Source organism: Adelges cooleyi, unplaced genomic scaffold, assembly GCF_023614345.1.
Source record: "Adelges cooleyi isolate 19-005CV unplaced genomic scaffold, UGA_ACOO_1.1 ACOO_flye_CR_arks_rails_tigmint_CR_PRNA_23, whole genome shotgun sequence".
Lineage (NCBI taxonomy): Eukaryota > Metazoa > Arthropoda > Insecta > Hemiptera > Adelgidae > Adelges > Adelges cooleyi.
Genome location: NW_026095893.1, coordinates 4,652,890 through 4,673,599, shown reverse-complemented (window position 1 = coordinate 4,673,599; position 20,710 = coordinate 4,652,890). Strand labels below are relative to the sequence as shown.

The window sequence follows — 20,710 nt, the reverse complement described above, 5'->3', positions numbered from 1 at the left end:
GATTGTTGAACACACGATTACGATTCGACGATGGTTGAATAGGATTACCATATTGTTTTGGTTTAATTCATTTTTTACTATATATGTAAACATTTAAAGTTTTACTTAGTCGCAGCGCGATTTTTTTCATGTTTATCAGTAAAGGAATACTGCCTAAGAAGGGTTACCTTCTACATTGATAACAGTACATTTTATGCTTGTATCCTCCATTTTCTCTACAAGTATTATGTGTCTAGTTTTTTTGTAATTAACTTTGTCGTTTGTTAGAATTTGATATGACCTGTAGTGGATGTAGTAACAAACAAGGGAACGTTTAAACAATTTAAACGTGTTTACTGTGTGAAATATATTCGAAACCAGATTACGCCGTTGTTAGTCTAAAAGCTAATTACGTTAAATGCACTCGACCGTTAACCTAAGTGTGTGCGTAACACCTTGCTGAACGAATTACATAATTGGATGTGATCAAGAGTATCCGAGTTAAAATTTCCACTTAGAAACATAGTTATTGTATAAACTAATTAAAACGCCGGCATTAGCTATTTAGTGTACGTACACTATTATTTACCGCATTTTAGTATTTTTTTTTGCCATCTAGTTATCCACTTTAAAAAGTACTTGTTTTGCTTTGCATTGGAGCAACAAAATATTATTAGAAGTATCCAATAAGTTTACAGAGTGTGTCTTTAGGTGTAATTATATTATTCTTTGTAATAAAGAATTGTTTACATTTTTTCTATCGACAAAAAACAATAAAATATTCTCTGTACGAATATTTAATGGAAAGTTATTATAAAAAAATGTTCACAGTATTCAAAATAGTTGTTTTAAATTGTTTTTACATTCAACAAAATTATTCTGTTTCCCAAGTCTTACAATATGAAGTGTTGACGTGTAGGAAGTCTGAATTTTAGTAAAAAATACCGATTTTAAACGATTGAACTGACAGTGCAGCACAATACTTATTTTTTTATGTAGTTAACATTTGTGTGTGTTGCACCAACATGATTTCTGTGTAAAGTGTTAGTAGTTATTTTAAACGTTGAAGCATTTTTATTTTCTCGATAAAAGCAAGTTCTTGCAAACCGAATGGTTATCGCCAGACTATTGATTTTTAACGACAATTTTCTGGTCTTGCCAAGGCCAATCTCCCGTCTCCATGCACACTTGTTTTTGTATATTTTATTATGAGCTAAAAAAGAGATGAAAAATGTGTTTGGCGTGACATATTATTTCATATAAGAACTTTGTAAAAAATATCTTGGGAGTGATTTATTTTTCACACTATTATTTGACAAGCACAAACTGGCAACTCAAATTTTCAACATAAAATATTCATACCAGTTCTCTTGATATTTTCCCCTTGCCATCGTCCGGATACTCCCCTTGTAAGTCGTAGATTGTTGAGTATATTTTTGAGATTAAAACGAGAAATATTCGATTACCGCTATTCAAATAGCATGCACTTCAATCTCGCATTTCTGGGTATACGCCGCATTTTATGTTCTAATACTGGATTTGCCTTGCTCTTTATCGTTGTTCGCGAACGTTTAATGTGTTTTGAACGAGAACTAAATTCCAATGTATTTGGACGGCGTGTGAACTCAGAAAAAAATCGTTGTTCACGCAATTGAACCGCTGATTTTTAAAACGGAAGTGCGCCACGTCGACAATTGCCTATCGACCAGTTGTACACTTACACTTGAACAGTCATAATCGCAACGGTCATGTCTTTTGGTGTATTTTCACCCTACAATAAGAATCGTTAATGGCCAATTCATAGATGTTAATAGCCGCAGAGGCGTACAATCGGAAATCAATGGTTACTACTTCTCTTCCATATACCCTACATGGTTCGGGGGCGTTCTTAGAAGCTTTTAGCTAACGCGGGGGACAGAGTAAATCACTTATTCCTCCCTACCCACTTTCACCCACTGATGGAATCAGCCAAGCGCGAACATATTTTAAAAGATCTGTCATGATTCACTTAAATAGCCTCGTTGTGTTTATATTTGACGCGCTGACGTGTTGGAGCAAAGTTGTTGTAGTTATCTGCAAATGGTTTACTTGAGCATTGTTGTCACCGCTCACACCAGTGGGGTGGTTACTTAAATTTTTATAAGCATATCCACTGGTGCGTGAAACTGTACTTGTATTATCATTTTTTGGGAACAGGGTTTGATGACAAACACTTCCGCGCATGGTTTCTGCTAACAAAAACGTATAATGCATTGTCGTGTTAACAACGTGACTTTTTGTAATCCGATACCTTTGCCTCCTATCATTTCATTATTTTTATTTATATTTATTTTTTTCCTTCGTGGAAAACGTGTGAAAACTTTAACCGATTACGCTTGGGTGGAGATAGTATAACATTTCTTATCACGGATGTAAGCTCATTGCAATATATGTGGATAATAGACTGATTATTTCCATTTTGTTTTTGTTTTTTCTACGGCTTATCCTTATAAGTGACCGTAGTCTATTCAAATAAGAAATCCCTAAGATTCAGATCATTAGCCATACTCTTAAGTACTACCTCGTGCATTTCGTTTGAATTTTTTAATATGGGTAGGTTTAATTTTTCATTAAAAAAAGTGCAAACTAATCAAAACATTTTTTAAATTGAAAATGATTCTTAAAGTTGAAATATGACATTTGAAAGTCCTTCTTTTAAAATTAGAATAGGGATTTCTCATTTGAATAGGCTATTATTGATTGGGGAGGGAGAAGGGGTTAGTAAAAAAACATTTTTAGTTTTGTTTAGTTATTATAATGTATACGTAAATTCACAAATATCTATGTATATAATATGTGAAAATTATTTTTTACATCATCAATATTTGTGACCGAATCTATTACATTGTGTTAGTATAATTTTATGCTCACTTTTATCATGTTTCTTTTTAATTTTTCGTAAAACCATATGATACCAGTAGATTGTAGGTTCTATTACAAAATGAAATAAAGTATGTAAAATAATAAAATTTACTTCTTACGTATTTTTTATATGATGTAAATATTATGTATTTTCTCGGATTTATAAAAATGGATACTTTATGGTTTTAAAAAAGTGACATGGTAACATTCTTGAGGGAATTACGAAAATTGCGAGACTAAGAGAATGAAGTTGATACAGAAAGTTCTAGACTGATAATTTGTACACAGTCTTTTTATTAGGTCTCAGTGTTCTTGTTGTCCCAGATTAAGCCGCCACTTTTAAACAAATATTAGTAAAAATAAATAACTATTTGTACTTGAACAATATAAATATTGTTTATATTAACAGAAAATTAAAGTAATTTAATGATTATAATATTACAATATATTTATAAAAGTATTATTTTCATCATTAATAGCTTAGTGAAGTTTTTTTTTGTTTAAAACATGTTTTTCTGTATTGAACGCGTAAACAATATATGTAAGTACACTTACGTATATAACAAAGATAAATAAAGGAAATTTTCTCTGGGGGCTTTCTTGACGGTTATGTCATGGTGTCAATGTTTGTTATATCGACTTTGCGTTAGTGTCAAAAAGAATCAATTCAATGCGCTTACCCGCAGTAATCCATAACAATTCGATGAAATTACACCCAGTTTAAAATTGTATGTTATTCTAATATTCAAATACTTTTATAATCATGTTGGTGAATGCAATCTAAACATAATATTTCAATTGACTTTATTGGTTAATTATTTATGCCAAACATTTTGTTATTTCGACTTTGAGGCTCTTTTAAACTTTTCTTTTTAATACTTAGTTTAATCAAATATTTTGGAAATAATCGGACTTAACACTCGATCAGTGGAGTACTTTTAAATTACTATATAATTGAAATTGTTTCGTATCGTTATAATTGTGTTCAACAGTTCAGTTCTCGTAATTTATTCAATTCATAACCCTAATCAGTTTTTCTATTTAACGTGCATTTCGTTTGTGTTTTTTATAGCGTTATACAATTTTTCTTAACTACTGTATTATTAACGTTGCGTTACTTGTCATATGCTAGTAAAAATCTATAATTTATTTAGCTATAGTCGTTGTCATGAAAGCATATTAGAATATCTGCTGTTGAATAATCGAAGTGTCCACGCGCAGTATTCAAAAACATGGTAGTTCGTTTTGGATGGCTTTACCTAGCGCTATCTCGGTAGTTACTATTAACTATAAGAGTGACACTTGGTACGTATTGTAAGAAGTTCTATCGCAATCGTTCAAAAGTCACTGTCCTGTCGTTTACGGTGGTTTACACTGTGACTTCGTTATTAGATCTATAGCTTTGACTTTTCGCGGAAAACTACACAACAAATCATCGTGTGGACCTTTTATGAATATTTTCATAAGCATATCAAGTTAACCGTGTTTGTGCATCCCCGGCAGTATAACTTATTTTAATTAATTCACCCTTCTCACTATAGTCGGACGGATGGCGGTACGCCGTACAATGAAATTATCATATGAATATTCGGGTATTTAGATGAGTTGGCGCGTGTATGGAGTTAAGGCGGGTGACGTTGTGCTCTTTTGGATTGACGCGGTGTTCTATGACCACGTCGTCCTCTTTTGACGTTATTAGAACGCCAATAGGGATTATGTTAATTCTCGTCGGTTTTCGCTTACCTCCCGAGAGAATTTTGGAATGCTATTTTGTGCGGACACATGAATAATGTATGCCAGTGAAGGATAATGAGAACTCAGCAAATTAATTCGATGCGCTTTCGAACGATTGCCTTTTTGCCAATGGAATGCACTTGAACAATATTTACGTTGAGGCTATTGAGAAGTGAGAGAATTCGGTTTCTTACTTTTGGACTCTCCGTGTTTTAACAGTTTATTATTCGCAGTATCGTATCTACGATATTTTCGGTAGTTAAACGTTTTGAGCTTCGACGCGGAGCTGATAATGTATTGGTATTACAATGCAGATTTGTGTGACTTGACTCACTAGATAATCAAACTTGTCACAATTTTAATACAGCATATAAGTTGTTACAGCAAACCTACCATAATTCCGAACTGTCAATATGTGACCTTACCGTGAGTCCCTGGTTTCTAAATATATACTTTATAAAATTACCTTATTATACCATTGAGAGCTTTCGTATCTGTGTTTTTTAAACATCTTTGTACTAATTCTACGAACACATTTGACCTATGTACAATTTAATTTTTACACCTTAAACCTCTAAATAATTTTTTTAGTAAATATAATTTAAATGATTAAATACGAGTAGTATTACATTTTGATTTTAAAGCGAATAAGAAAATCTCAAGTATTTTTTTCAGTCAATGCTTTATTCATTTTTTTTATTCGTTTCAGTTGTTTTCTGCTTGGACTTTTACATTAACTTCAAATTCTGAATTTTAATTAATATTTTATCGAAAGTTTTATATGTTATGTAGTTTTTTTTAAATTTATTTCCATGTGTATGTAGGCTTGAATACCAACCCTTTATGTTTGCACAACCTAATATGATACAACTTTCCTTTGTCGTCTATAGCTAAAAGCATTCCTGCGCGCAAAAGCGCACATTGTTTAAAGGCAATCGAATTACATTTCATTACATTACGTTGGTACTAAAGGTAGGTAGAAAGTAAAGATCACTGCTATGTATTGGATTTAATAATCAATCGACGATTGGAATTCAAATGCACATATTTTATATTAATGCTGTACACAGTATTCCAGTTTTTTCCAGTATATATAATTAATGACATTTATATACGAGTAGTGTATTAAAATTGATTAAAAATAGAATACTCATATGTTTAGTTATATATTCTTATTCATACAAGATAAATTTCTGCCATCTCGCATGCTTCAAGAGTACGCTTTATTATTGACTAATGTCATCAAAAACGTTTAAGTTGGCAATAAAAATGCAAGTTATCTCATTGTAATAAGTTAAAAGTATTTGATTGTTTTTGTTTTACATTTTAAGTTACAATATGATAATATGGTTTGCGTTTAGTTTTGTTTTGTTTTAATGCGTTTTCTTTATATTTTTAGTTCCTAATTCCTACTTTATTTGAACCCATCGTGTATTCTGTTTTCTGTTTTTTTTTAAGTTTTGTCTACACTTCCTTTTCATTTCATTTGCTTGCTGCAGTACTAACTTTTATTAAAACGTTCATACGTATTATGGATGGTTCTGCTTTGTCATTGTTTTTATATTTTGGATCATGTACTGAGTAATAATAATTAAAAATAAAAAAGTAAAACGTATGAAAGTTCTTTGACAAAAAACATTCTAATTTTAACTAAAAATCTCTGATTTTTAACTGCCTTTTTATCGTACCAGTCGGGTAACATGTTAGAATAAAAGTAAGAAAAAATTGTTAAAATGAAAATTACGACTTGTAAACGGGCTAACGGTTATGATTACACGAGATAGAAGAAGTTCATAAGACGCTTTGCTGCGCCGGAATTGTATAGTTTTATAATATTAGTGTCCTAAGCAGAACTGTACAAGCACATTTCGTCTGTTGGGTGCTCAGCGAAAATGTCCTAACGTTTGTGTCTCCAGCTCATCGGACCGTGTGCTCACATATAACGGGTGTAGCGGAGCGTGAAGAACCCACAGGGAATGCCACCCCTTCATAGTCACGACTTTCATGGTATTGCGGTGGGGACAAATGGAGATTTTGGCGTCGGTGGCAAACAAAACAAATCCTCTGCGTCCCTTTTCCTTTTGCTGGTCACCAATAACTAGATTTTATATGTGCGTGTATACAAAGATATAAAAAAAGTTTGAAAAGAAGTTTGCTTTACTACTTTAAGTAAAAAAAGTACATTGATCGTCTGATTGTGTTTGGATTTCAATGCGCTTCCGTTATCTTGTTGACTACCGCAAATCCTTTACTTGACGTGTGTGTATACTATTCTCTCTGCCTTTTCATAGACGGAAAGACCGTGAGATTGGATAGGTCTGAATTACTAGACCAGTTAGCGTGCTCAACCTATTTGTTATTATTAGTATTATTCATTTATAACCGAATTTCTTAAGTTATTTATGCATATAAGTAATGCAAACGTACGTAATATTGTCAGATTTTTAAAAATTGGCTCATGAACTTTATAGTTTACTATTTTAGTTCACGTGGCATGTATAATTTTTAATAAATGGATGGATGTGATTACATTTATTAAACGTTAAAAAAAAGCATTAAGGTAATGTATAATTAAGTTATTGTTACAAAGCGCAGTCGTTATATAGTCAACTTGGATTGTGCACACTGAATAGTAACTGATTTTAAAAAGTAATCGTATGTACATGCGCTTGCTTTATGTAAATTCAAGTACCGTAATTTATTGATAAAATGTATTGTTATTTATAAGGTATTTGTTATCTGAGTTTTTGAACAATAAGCAGGTATGTGGCCATAGTTCAGTGTGCGAATAGTTTGGTACTCGATTAAAATTGTATTGATAAATGAAGCTGAGAAGGTATGGTCTTTTTAATTGCGTGTTTGTTGTAGTGGAATATATTATAATAGATATTGTATATAACATATGCTCGCAATGGTGTACACGCACATCATGTTAACGTTTCATCTGGTAAATGGGAAACAGTTTTCTTATGTATTTGAACATTACCAAAAGTCGAGAGAGCCAGTCTCAATGCCAATGAATATTCATACTATGTAGCGGCGGTGATAAATTGGTTTATGGCGGGCAGCTAGGTTTGGGGTAGAAGACCGTAGAAAAATATACGGTCCCTTTTCGGGCTGAAGTCATAGTGGTGACCGCAAAAACCCCCTTACGTAATTTATTGGACTTAAAGAAATCGGTCAGCTGCGTCGTTTTAATTATGCATCCTCTGATCATTAGTGCCGTAAGCCATTTGCTCCTTTTCGAAGACAAAAAGTCAATCAAAATTCACTTAAGTCTAAATCTAATCGTCTACCCGTCAGCCGTTTTTTGTCTCTTATTTATTTTTTTCAACGTTTCAATTAAAAGTCTAACGGTAATTATCATTCAACATACCATAGCATATTATTTTAATTTATTTCGTAGCTCCTCCACTTGATTTCACTTCGTCGATTTGTGAAAACATTATTGAGATTACCGTACTTAAAAATAATGTTCAATATTAAACAGGAACGACTATTATAAAACCATATAACCTTTATTGTTTATATCATTTCTTTTGCGAGAGAATTTATTTTCACCCAATTGAATTTGAAGCATTTAACGTTATAGTCATAAATACTATATAATATTGTCATAAATTGGTAAGTTTTTCGCGAGAACTCGTGAGAATATTTTTCGACTTCTATTTTTAATACATGAAATTAATATTAATGTATATTTGTTATTAAATATTTGAATAATAACTTTTGGAATTTGAATCGACAGTGTTGTGCTGTCATGAATTTAAAATGCTCATTTACTTTATAATTTTCATAAATATCTTCCTCTTAAAACTCGACTAAAATGATAGTTGATCACGTCTGTTTAAATTACAGCGCTATTTACCCTGCTTAATTGTTTGTCTTCATTATATCCCGTTTCTCTTGTTCCAGACAATCTCCTTAAAAGCACGGCGGTCGAAAACTCCTCACAAACTTGTATTGTTTTGTATTAGAATATCAGATACAAGATATTTTAGCCGTTTGTTCAAAATCTAACAGTTTAATTATTAAGTACCCGGAAATCAAATAATAATTTAATAAATTAAATAATTTAAGTTATCGATGACCAAAAGAATCGAGGCTATTATATTGAAAGCAGTTTTGTTTCTAGAACACATTTATTTTTTCTTTTAAAAACACAAATTAAGGTTTTTGGTCTATTAATAAAAGTTGTTACTTTAGTACTTGAGTGTATTAACATCAGCGTTAAGAGCACGTGATACTCCCTTTTTGTTAAGAGGTATAGCATAGGCAATTTTTTGCAAAATCTTAATTTAGAGCTTAAACTATAGGTAGTGTATACTACTTATTTATACTGTAATGAGGATTCTTTGTGACTTTTTTTGTCAGACTATCATAGTATTTCTATAGAATAAATTCAATTTTTTCCTATCAAAACGGTTTTGCAAGGAACAATCTTTTAAGGTCAATGTTCACAATACATAGAAAAGAACTCTGTCTGCGTTTTTAAACACTCGCTAACTTTTAATAAAACAGTCTTTACGAATAAATAACTTGGATTATGTTGATGTTATCAAAAATATAAAAATGCTACGACCGGGGTAAACTTCTTCATCTCTGTGTACTACTGTACACATTTTGTAATTCTACTACGAGTACAACCCAAAAAAACCTTGTCCCCTGCACGATGAGTTTTGCGGCTAAAATACGGGTGATGCCACGTCCTCTTAAGCCTAATCATTTATTCATTAGTCACGAAGGAGATCTATGACTGAATTGTAATTTGTAACGTGAATAAAACCCGTAACGACTGAGGTATACTGTTGTATAATGATTAACGTTATGATAAACTAAATGATGTTTGATCAACGTCAGTTAGATGACGATCACGTGCTCTACTATGTACCCAATGTGTGTAAACAACGTAATACTGCAAATTCAATACTTTCTCTTCCATATAAATTTGTGCATTTTACTACTAGGTAATATACTTACAAGTAAATCATTTCGTACTACTTGATCTTGCGGTATCGTTTTTAATCTTCAACTGACGGAGTTTGAAAGACGTTAAGAGCTCTTTTTATCGTCTCATTTTGGCCTTCGGAACTAAATAAGCAACTATGAGTGTGTTGATGTTCCAAATACTTATTATTGCTTCAGTTCAAAAGAAAAAGCGTAGCGAGCTAGTGGTATAGATTTGTCCTAGTACTCACTTTGCGTATAAAAGTCATCAGCGGCCCAATAATTGTTATCATCAAATAAGCATTTCTCACATGGCGTTTTCGGTTAAACAAAATACTTTTGGCTATCTTATATTATATCTCGTCGAATAAAGCTGGAGTTATCAACTTTTGAGATTCTGTATTATTGTCCTTGAAAAGATTTTAGCTTTGATACAGCATTCTTGAAATATTTTTTACTAATGGTCGTTTATGACGATTAAATACTATTTTAGGATAGATGACTTTTCAAGATAACTTACATCAACTAATTGTTATTGTTGGTAGAACACCTACAACATTTGGATACGCGTAAACTCATCATTTACCAAATAAAAATAGACTACAGATACACACCGACGAAACTCATTAATCTAAAATAACACGTTCTTGAAAATATGTAGAAAAGGAAAAAGAAAATACAAAACACTTTGTTAATGACAAATAATATTATGTTTCGTACAGGTTTGTTCGAAAAACGTAGAGTTCCCACAATCGAAAAAAGCAAGGCCCATAGACTTATTGATGTAACAATACTGTGCCGGCCGCCATATAAATAATAGCAAGTAACCAGCAAAGTATAGTTACAGCGGACAGCAATGCTATACATCTTTGAATTACAGCAGCAGCGTTAATGTTGCATATAGTAGAAATTTAAACGTTAGCACTTCACGTAAACCGAACGTTCCTTCAGACACCGACTACATTCCAAAAACGGCTGAATCACACGAGTCATTTTGTGGATGGTTTAATTCACTGCGCGGGCATAGGGGTCGGTCATTATTTCACCGTACCCCAGGCCTAAAACGACGGGGCTGGATCGAACGTGGGCTGTATTGTTATTGGTCAATTAGTCGTATAGGTTGTCGCGCGGCCAATGTCGAGAGACCGGTGAAAAGGGTTGGCGGTATAGTTTGACCTACGCGGCTGCTTATTATACTCAACCCGACGCCGAGCGTTCATGATTTCGGTCATTTACGCGAGTTAATCATAATGATTAAAACTATACCGTGTATGCATAACGAATTTATATTGTATTATTATAATTAACACTCGTGCAGAAAGCCCCGCGAAGGATAGTAGAACACGCAACCGCCGTCGTCGTAGTACAGCTGGTGCAGCGAGTGTGTGTATACGCGTTATGCAGAGGATATAATCGAAATTCATCAAACGTTGCCTTTGTGCGTAGACCTGAAGGCCGTCAACCCCGTACACGGTGCCAGCTATGCCTCGCGCTTTGGGTGGCAAATCCTTATTAATAGCCCTTTTGTGCCGACCGACGATTTTTCTTCATTTTCCGATCCTTTTCACGTGACCCTTTTTTTTTTCCGTTTCTCTGCCATTGTAAACGTTTGTTACGGGCTGATTTCAATATCGGTGAGAAGACACGCGGGAAATTAGGCGGCTACACCCCCCCACCCACTTCTCCTTGCCTTAACCGTTCCCAACGACCGTGTCAATTCCATCAACGGTCGGCCGTTTTGCAATATCGACGTTGGAAATCCTACAGAACTTCGATACAGTTAATATCGAATCCTGTCGCGTCATTAATCACCCATCGCGTTGGCTGGCTTTACATCAAGAATAATTGCCGACAATCCGTGTACCGATTAGATTTATTATTATCGGTTTTTTTTTTTTTTTTTTGCAAGATTAAAAACTGAAATTCTTCGGTCGTTACCATAGTTAAATTAAAAGCTCTCGTCCCTCGGGGAAACTCCCGGTTGAAATTTACTCTTATAGTCTCGTAATCAATTTACTTTCGGTCTGGTTTTATCGATAAAGCGTTCAGTTTGTTAGCGACGCAGTAAACATGGCTCGTCACCATTATGGTCGGACGACGACAACAGAAATAGTTTTATCATGTAAACACGATTATACGTTTGTTCGAAAGTCATCTACAATTTTATTAAAATCACCGGAGCATGTATGTGGCTTTGTCGGCAAGAACAAGAAAGTACGTCGTTCACAGTTCACTCCGTTTATACAATTTACTATTCGTTTTCTTTGTAATAACTATTATATAAATGTAGACAGTTAGGTTTCGACATAATTTTAACATAACATTACAAGTTTACGCGAGTTGTGGTAGTTCTAACTTTGAGTTTAACTCCAATTATTCGTCTAACGCAGTAGTTGAAAAATTGTATTAAATATCTATTGTTAATTTTTCGCCGTACCTTGACACTATTTTTACTGGATAAATTAAATTAAATGTACACATGTTGACTTTGAGAAACCATAAAATTGTATTCTGAATAAATTGTTAGCTTTTGCTGTTTTATGTGTTGAACAAATTATATTTTCTTACATTTTCAACCTTCTTTTGATGTCAATCTCTGTGTTATAATACAAATTTTGTTTTGCCTTTTGTGTATTAACATTTTTTGTTTAGATCCTTATAATCTACCATTTAGGTCGATGCAAACAAAAAATTATTCATTTTTGGATTATTTTACTCGCTAAATAATGTATTAGATTACGTCCGTGTCTTGAAATATACAAAGTCACGTCAAAGTACAGTTTTTTATGGGTAACTGAAATGGTAATTATGACGGATATCTTGGCATAATAATTATTTTTTACTGAAATTCACCCAAAATGATACGTTCTTTAAAATAAATATTATTTTATAGCGGTGTATAGGGTTGACAAATACTTAAAAACTCATATATCTTGATTACCACCCGTCAAATTAGCAATGTTTTTGGGTATATAAGTTTTCGCATGACGTGACTTTGAAATATGTTTTTACGGAAAAAGAAAAGAAACATTATATAATCAGCCTTTAACGATTCGAAAAGTGTTCTTAATAAAGCTTTAGTTAAATTATCAAACATAAATAATTTTAAATTTATTATCTTTATCACCCGAACGCTTTTGATCCGATGTTAATTACAAACCATTATTCTCGAGTAAATCTGCCGGCTTTCTCATGTCTTTCGATTAAGCCAGAGTTCATATGCCTCCTTGCGGTAATCATCATTAATGACATTCTTAAGCTTTTTGCTTTTTTTTCTGATATGTCATAGTTCATATAAACTATACATATCTATGCAGTTTCGTTGAAACGTGGACTTGTTGTTACTGTTTAATGTTTCATTAAAGTAAACGTTTCTTAGCTAATTTACAAATTAAAGCAATCATCGGATCGACGAAGAACATGGAATTGCAATAATTGATGAATTGATTCGTGGTATTTTTTAATTTTTGTTTTTATCTTTAATTACTGTCTTCCTGAAAATTCTCGATTGATTGTTATCTATTATATGTGTACCTACTGTCCAATTAAAATTAGTTATTCTTGACGCGTAACGTTGGAACGAAGGGCAAAAAAAGTAAAGGAAGTTTTCGATTTTAAAAACTTCTTCCGTATACCCATTTTACGAGCACACGCTCACACATACACATAATATATATATATATATCTACAACAAGTTCATCTAGGAAATTGTACGTGATCAGAATAATATAATTAATAATTATCATCTATATAATTATTGTATACGGTATATTTTTTCAAACTTCCATTGTTGATTGGTTATTTTTTAAATTCGCATTTCTCTCTCGACAAAATTAAATTCTAACGACTGAGTAGAGATAACGTTAAATCACTTAACGATTATTTCCATCGAATGCCTCGCTCCAGGAGTTGACATTATTATTATTATTTTTTATTTACATTGTATTATATGTTGGAATTAAACCTGCTCACGCTTCACGCATAGGAGCATATTGTAGAAATGTTATATTGTTGAATGCATATTGATGGCATACGCGTTATATTTTGATAACGATATATCGCCGTTGCCGCGAAAAACCTCCTGTGTGCTAATTTTACGATTTTGAGGTTGGGCTATCCCTGGAACAGAAAAAAAAGCTATCATATGATTTAATCTCCAACGTGCTATCTCCATTGTAGAATAAATGAAAAATTAAAAATAAAACCTCTTATGTGTTACCTACTATACATATAAATCGTTTTATACGTTTTAGTGTGTCCTAAACAATAAGGTTTTAGCTTTTGGGAGTTTTTTTCGCGGCAATGACGATATATATATATATATATTGATTAAAAAAAATTTAAATACTATAGTATAGAATTTATATTTGATTTACAATCAACTGTCGATTAGTATAAGTTTTTACGACACATAATATTGTAGAATATGTATAATAGCTAATGAGAATAAAAGTTGATTGCTTTTTTATTTTGTTTTGCAGTTCTGTGGCTTATTTTTAAAACAGTTTTTCAAGCTAAAACCTTACACAGTTTATTTATTTCACTTTTTTTTTTTAACGTTTTTATGCATATTTTTAATTTCCTATTCTATCCAACATTTTTCTACCCACGGTGAATTCAGTAAACTTAAACGGATTTCCATTTTCATATAATGTAAGGCTTTAGCGACGTCTTCCGGAAATAATTGCTGGGTTACAACACAACTACGCGTCCCGTTTTAGCAAAAAAGCACAAAAAAGTTTTCAATCAAATAAAATGAACGGCTTCTTCCCCGTGTCTATTTTGTCTGGCAATCGCCAATTTATTATTATTCGCCCATGCAAGTGCTCCGTGACCGGAAATAATTGTTTCGCATAAAAAACAAAAACAAATTTTTCCCTACTTATTTATTTAAATGGAACATGTACGTTTTCGTTTTGTAGTCTTTTACAGTCTCCAGAAGCATTGGACGAGGACGGGCAGGCGTTGCTATACGAATGGAGAGTAACAAAATCATACATTTTTGATATGTTGACTGTTAGGCGGTACGGGATGCGGACAGCGGAAACCGTAGAAATAAATGGCTGCATCAGCTTGTATTTTCTGTACTTTTTTCGCCACCAGCTGATAAAATCCGCTGTAGTCGAAATGGATAAATATCGTCAGTCGTGTATTGGCCGTAACCACATTGCGGGCGCCGTTAGTTTTCCACTATGACGTCGAAGTATGGTCCGTAGAAATATTGTAGTTATCCGATCTGTATACTGTATCGTATCGCATAGTGTTGGTAATTGAAAAACGGATAGGAAAAATCCTATTAGAGTTCGTCGCGTTTGCACTGTAATCGATGTACTGGCGTTTCAATTGACCCGAGTCCCGACTTTGTATGCGGCGAACGTTTTCCAATTTGGATTTTAGCTGTTATACATATATTATTTATATATATATATATTCTGTCCAGTGTACCGGGCCGTCTAAATAGGTTCTAGACAAGCTGGATTTATTTTTACCGCTCGTTAGGTAAAACGCCCAACAATAAAGCTTTTCAGCCAAACTGCAGTTTCAGTCTCGTATAGAGAAAGATTTGCACGGATTCTAACATCCGTTCGTTTGATCGCGTTTATAAAAACTTAAATACGAAACAACTGAGCTTCGTTTGGGCGTAGTTGCCTTTGGACCGCATAATAAATTATAACGTTTACCGTTTTTGACGACGAATCAAACTTCTCTGTATTTCTCCCAAACTTCGTTGTGGGATAGTAGCAAAGAGGAAAACTAATGTTCTTTTTTAGTTGACCGGAGAGTTTTTTTAAAAGTCTTTTTTAATTTGTTAACCTTATTGAACAGATTAAAAAATACCGAAGTCGTGCGACCAACAATAAAGAAAACTTTTTAGCTAATTACTCGACTGGACGTCTTGAAAAAATTAGCTGTAAAAACAACTTTAGAACTTTTGGCGCGTTAAAATTTATTCATTTTTAAATATTCTCTTCTCGAATCTTTTATACAATTACACTTATCTAATCTATTATTGTCTTTACGATTCGCAGTAGATTATGCGCAGAAGTGGAATTATTATTACTATTATTGTTATTATAAAGTCGACTATTACAGGTACATTAAACGTCACGCATAACCCGAGCTAAGTTTGCCGGAAGCCAAAACATTGCGTAAAGCAGGAGGATGAATTGAACTGAACGCAACAAAGTTTATACAATGAAGAAACATGATTATAATAATATTATAATGTTTATTTACTGGTTTAGTAATAATGCCACGCGAGAACAACTATTTTGATAACTCGAGGCTTCCTCGCGTTACTAAAGGCAATAGAATAGAGAATATAATATATAAATTCGTACACAGAATATTGTATAAGCCACAGGAAAACGAAATATATATATATATATATATATATACAAATGGTATTGTAGTCATTTCCAATGTTTAGGCATGCTGTATTATACGTCTTTATATGTGTATGTATAATATTATATTAATGAAAATATGGAATACAAACAAGACAAGTGCATTACACACATTAATTTTATGATACATACAATTTTTTTTTTGTTGCAAATAGTTATGTATTCCAGCTGGTATAAGGTACAATAGAACTGAATAATTGGTTAAATTTTAAGTGTAATACTTATCAATATTATTAACAATACTTGTAAATAATTCGCTCTTATTTTGGTGAAAAGATAAAAGTTTATATGATGTTTTCATTCTAACTTTGAATTTATAATACTCTAAAATCAATACAAATAGGTAAATACTACAGTATTGTAGTATTTTTAATATATTTTTTACAGATGTATTTTCGTGTTGACATTTTCTTTTAATGTCATATTATTTGCAAAGGCATATTCACTAACTTGATCTGTGGTGTAACTATGCCGATAATGTACATAACTTCATAGTATAATATATATGTATGATTTAAGAGAAAATATACTATTAGTGTCGTATCGATAGAGTTACACAGGATGAAATGTGAGTTGATTTTTAATGATTAATATTGTGTGTATATAAAAATATAAACGTTGTTAGTTCAATTTGCCGTACGATGATGATATGAGTTTTAGGCTGTAACCCTGCAATTTGTTAATATGAATGTAATATCCTGTTTTAAGAATGGGATATTATGTACTTAAACATGTACGTGTATGAGTTGCTTCTGAAGACACAACAGTATGTAAAAAAAAAAATATTACATTGTTCGTATAGCATGCCTGACATTTTCCGCATTATCGACGGTATCTTTTCATTCGCTTGCAGAATCTTTTTCGGTGCCAAGTCATTTACATGTGAAATGTTTGCTTGAGTTTCACTTGCTTTGGCATCGGTACAATCGGCTCTTTTTTCTTTCATATAATTCTTTTGGTTTTTTTATTATAATGTTTTCGTGTAGCCCGAAAATAGTGCTCTCGAGAAAGCAAAATACATTGGCCGAATTTAATCAAAACCAACCCTCGGGGTCGCGTCATAATGGCGGAGCTTGGGTGGTTTTATGTACTAACCGGTATGTACCAGTACACGGCGACATCGTTTTCCGGCTTTCTTTGACCATCAACGTTTTACCAGAAAATTAATATTGTTGTACATACAAGTTGTGTAAAAAATATATTTCATATTGTCTGTCAGCCCCTTGTATTTTTACAACCGGAGATTATCCTCGAGTGCTTATGATTTATTACATGCTATAATAGTAAATCATTTTTGTAGAACGGTAAAATATTTTATCAAATAGTCAAGGATAATACGTTTTTGTTGAATGGAATATTACTACTCTTATTTTACTTATAATCAGGGTATCTATATTACTTAATAGTTAAACGTAAAGTACAATTGTTATGATGTCTCATGTATAAAAAATAATAGAATATGACTGGCTTTTAAGGATTTTGATGATTATCGCAGTAAGTCCTAACTCGACATTATTTATGAGACAGCCTTTACTATAGAAGCTTAATTTTATGGCGTACACACACACACTGCCAAAATCGATAAGGCGTATAAAGTTTTTAAAAGTTTATAGTGGATAAAAAGAATTTCTCAACTTCTGTAAATAGACAAAAAAAAAACTATAATGTTATACTTTATTACGTTCCTCGGGTTCTTGATAAAACGATGAAGACATATACGGCAACCGAACGGCTTATAGAATGCATTTTATAATTATAAATTCATATCTATATCTATTCAAATTCTTTGGGTTAGTAAAAGACAATAAAAAGCATTAAACAAATCAAATTATACATTTTTCATTCTAATATATATATACAATACAGCCTAGTTTACAAACCGTTATATTTTGTTATTTATATATGATATGTGTTGTATTTATTAAAGAAATATATATCATATAAGATAAAAGATACTTAAGCATATCTTCTTAAGGTTTTGTACTCGATAAGGCCAACTTATTCTGTCCAGTATAAAATTTAGGTTTAAAATTAATTTCTTTTATGTGTGCGAGTATAAGTACAAATTATTTTTAATTCTTGAGCTATATATTTATATATAATCACCTCGTGATTCTTTTATCATGAACCAGTCAATATCTCACTGGGTTTGATTAATAATTTTTTTTTATGATGTTTTTATAAAATGCGATTTCAATTTTTACAATTTTTTTTTACCCCCCACCCAATTAGTTTTTTTGTTAGCAACTTTTGAAACTTAAATGGTAACGTATATATTTTATTAACTTTTTAAATTGAGAATAATGCACTAAAAATGTTGACTGGTCGATAACCAGTTTCAGACAACTATTTTTAAAGTTATAAAAGTTTAAAAGTTAGAATGGGAGGGGAAGTGCGGTTGGGAAATGCGTGCAGATAAAAATATAAATACACTCCACCTTTCCTCCTGCCCTAAACTTGAAGTTGGGAGGCGAGTAAAACCAAAAAAAAAATTGTGAAAAATTGAGATCACATTTTATAAAAACATTATAAAAAAAAAAATTATTAATTAAACCCAGTGAGATATTAACTGGTTCATGATAAAAGAATCACCGTGTATAATAATTTATTGGTTTGATAATACATTATAATTGTAATATAGAGTTTTGTTTATAAAAAAAACTGTAATAAGTTGTAGTTTTAATATCTAAATGTATTAGCATTTTTTTAAAAATAAAACGAAGCGAGCTACCATCAAAGACGATTAGCACAGTATCCTATATAATATTGAACACAATAATACTATAGTAGTATTCCACTATGTATTTTTCATATTAATGATAATAATAATAATCATGAAGTAGTAAACAACCGAAATAGTTTGTGAGAGAATATATAGTTGTATTAAAAAAAATGGCGGAAACGAGAAAGTCTATTTTGTTATCTGATAGTCGTGTATAACGCGCGTATATAGTAACTTTTCAAAACATACGACTGAAAGTTTACAAAATGCTTTAAAAATCTTCATATTTTTTTTTTAGAGAGATATTCTACAGGATAACCGTATGTACGTAGTTCCAGGATCTATATTAATCTGAAAGGTTATTAATATTCAGCTATTCGTTTTGGATTTTGCCAGTGTTGGTTTCGGTAATAAAATATTTGCACTCAAGTAACACAGCGTGTACGGGTTATATAATTTTGTTACACGAAATGAGTACATAGGTAGGTAGGTAGGTACTACCGGTAACGCGTTGTAGTCGAAAACTACATATTTTTCGACGTCGCGTGCGTGACCCGATTGCTATTGCCGTCTCGGTACCACAGGCTTTTCCTTGTCGCGTGTGTGCTTTGTGACGGGACGTAATTTCGTGTCTAATTTGGCTTTTTCGTCCCTTCCTATCTTCCTTTTTTTCTCCCTCTCCCCTCCCCTCTTTAATACAACAATTATTATGCCACAATATCGTGGCCAAAGTAACCGAGGGCAATAAGTATAGAGAGATTTGCCGTTGCTGCGCCACTAAGGGATTACTACCGGTGGCCGGTGTGAGCGACATCCTGGGCGTAATATTAGCAAAATACACGGTTAGGAGATAGATACATACGCGGTGGTGTAAGAAAAAACTAGCAGTGTCCGAGGATCGTGACGTTTGTTCTAAACAACCGCATTTTCCCGTTGTACGCCCAATAATATATATGAGTTTTGTGATTTTAATGCCTCTCGAGGTCTCCGATCGTGCGAAACCAGCAAATATATATATCGTACATAGCGGTTAAGAAAGTGATAAAAAAAAAATCACACAGAGTGGTAGTGTATTATCCGTATATTCGTGTCGCCACGCTAAAAGGAATCTAACTCGCTGGTGAACGCGCTTTTACTGATACAATGGAATATTTTGCTGTTTATTGGATAATATTTGTTGTCTAACAACAAATTTCTAAACCAGTGGCGCCCTTTTCAGCCACAACTGATAACAACCGATTTCCTTTTCGGTCATTTTAATCTAAACACTAAATCAATAATAACATATTTGGAAACCAAGTACAAAGTACTTCTCGAACAAAGTAGACAAAAATTAAATACAAATTACAATATGAATATTTACTTGGAATTATAATATATATATATATATAGATTTTTATCATTGTAGCCTAATTATATTATCATTAGTGGTTAAGTGTTTAAATTGAAATGACCGAAAATGGAAACGGTTGTTATCAGTTTTGGTCGTATAAGTTTCCGTTTGTCTAAACATTATCGCCGTCTTTGTAACCAAAGTTATAAAGGCTTCGCAACGATGTTATAATATACAAATTAAATTCAATTTGTACATATGTAAAATATAGACCCGTGATTTTTCATTAGGATTTCGGTGAGATTTTGCAAAGGATAATCATTTTTATTAATCTTTTCCGTCTGCGTTTCAAGATAAAAAAATAAATTATTTTCTGTTTGTAGGAACATTTTTAAAATACCCTAAAAGATTTCTAGAGGATTTAACAAAAAGCCTGTTGTTATTAAAATGTAATCCATTGTTTGACAAAAACGAATAATACATACATTATTTTTCATAGCTAATATATACTACCCCTGCATATATTATTATATAAACGCGACATTTGTTATCGTTTGAATTTTTAATAAGAATTCGGGCTATATTCTACTAGCGATTTCATTTTAAATATATTATTCCAGTTTCATGTTATTTTAAGGATGATTTATTTGATACGCAAGAAGACCGCGTTATTCGTTATGGTTATTT

At 32.2% G+C, this 20,710-nt stretch overlaps 1 protein-coding gene across 1 annotated transcript in view; it reads left to right on the top strand.

Moving 5' to 3' along the window:
- The window catches only part of LOC126835402 (semaphorin-1A), a 113,032-nt gene that overhangs the window by 57,333 nt on the left and 34,989 nt on the right, over positions 1-20,710 (top strand). The window lies entirely within an intron of this gene.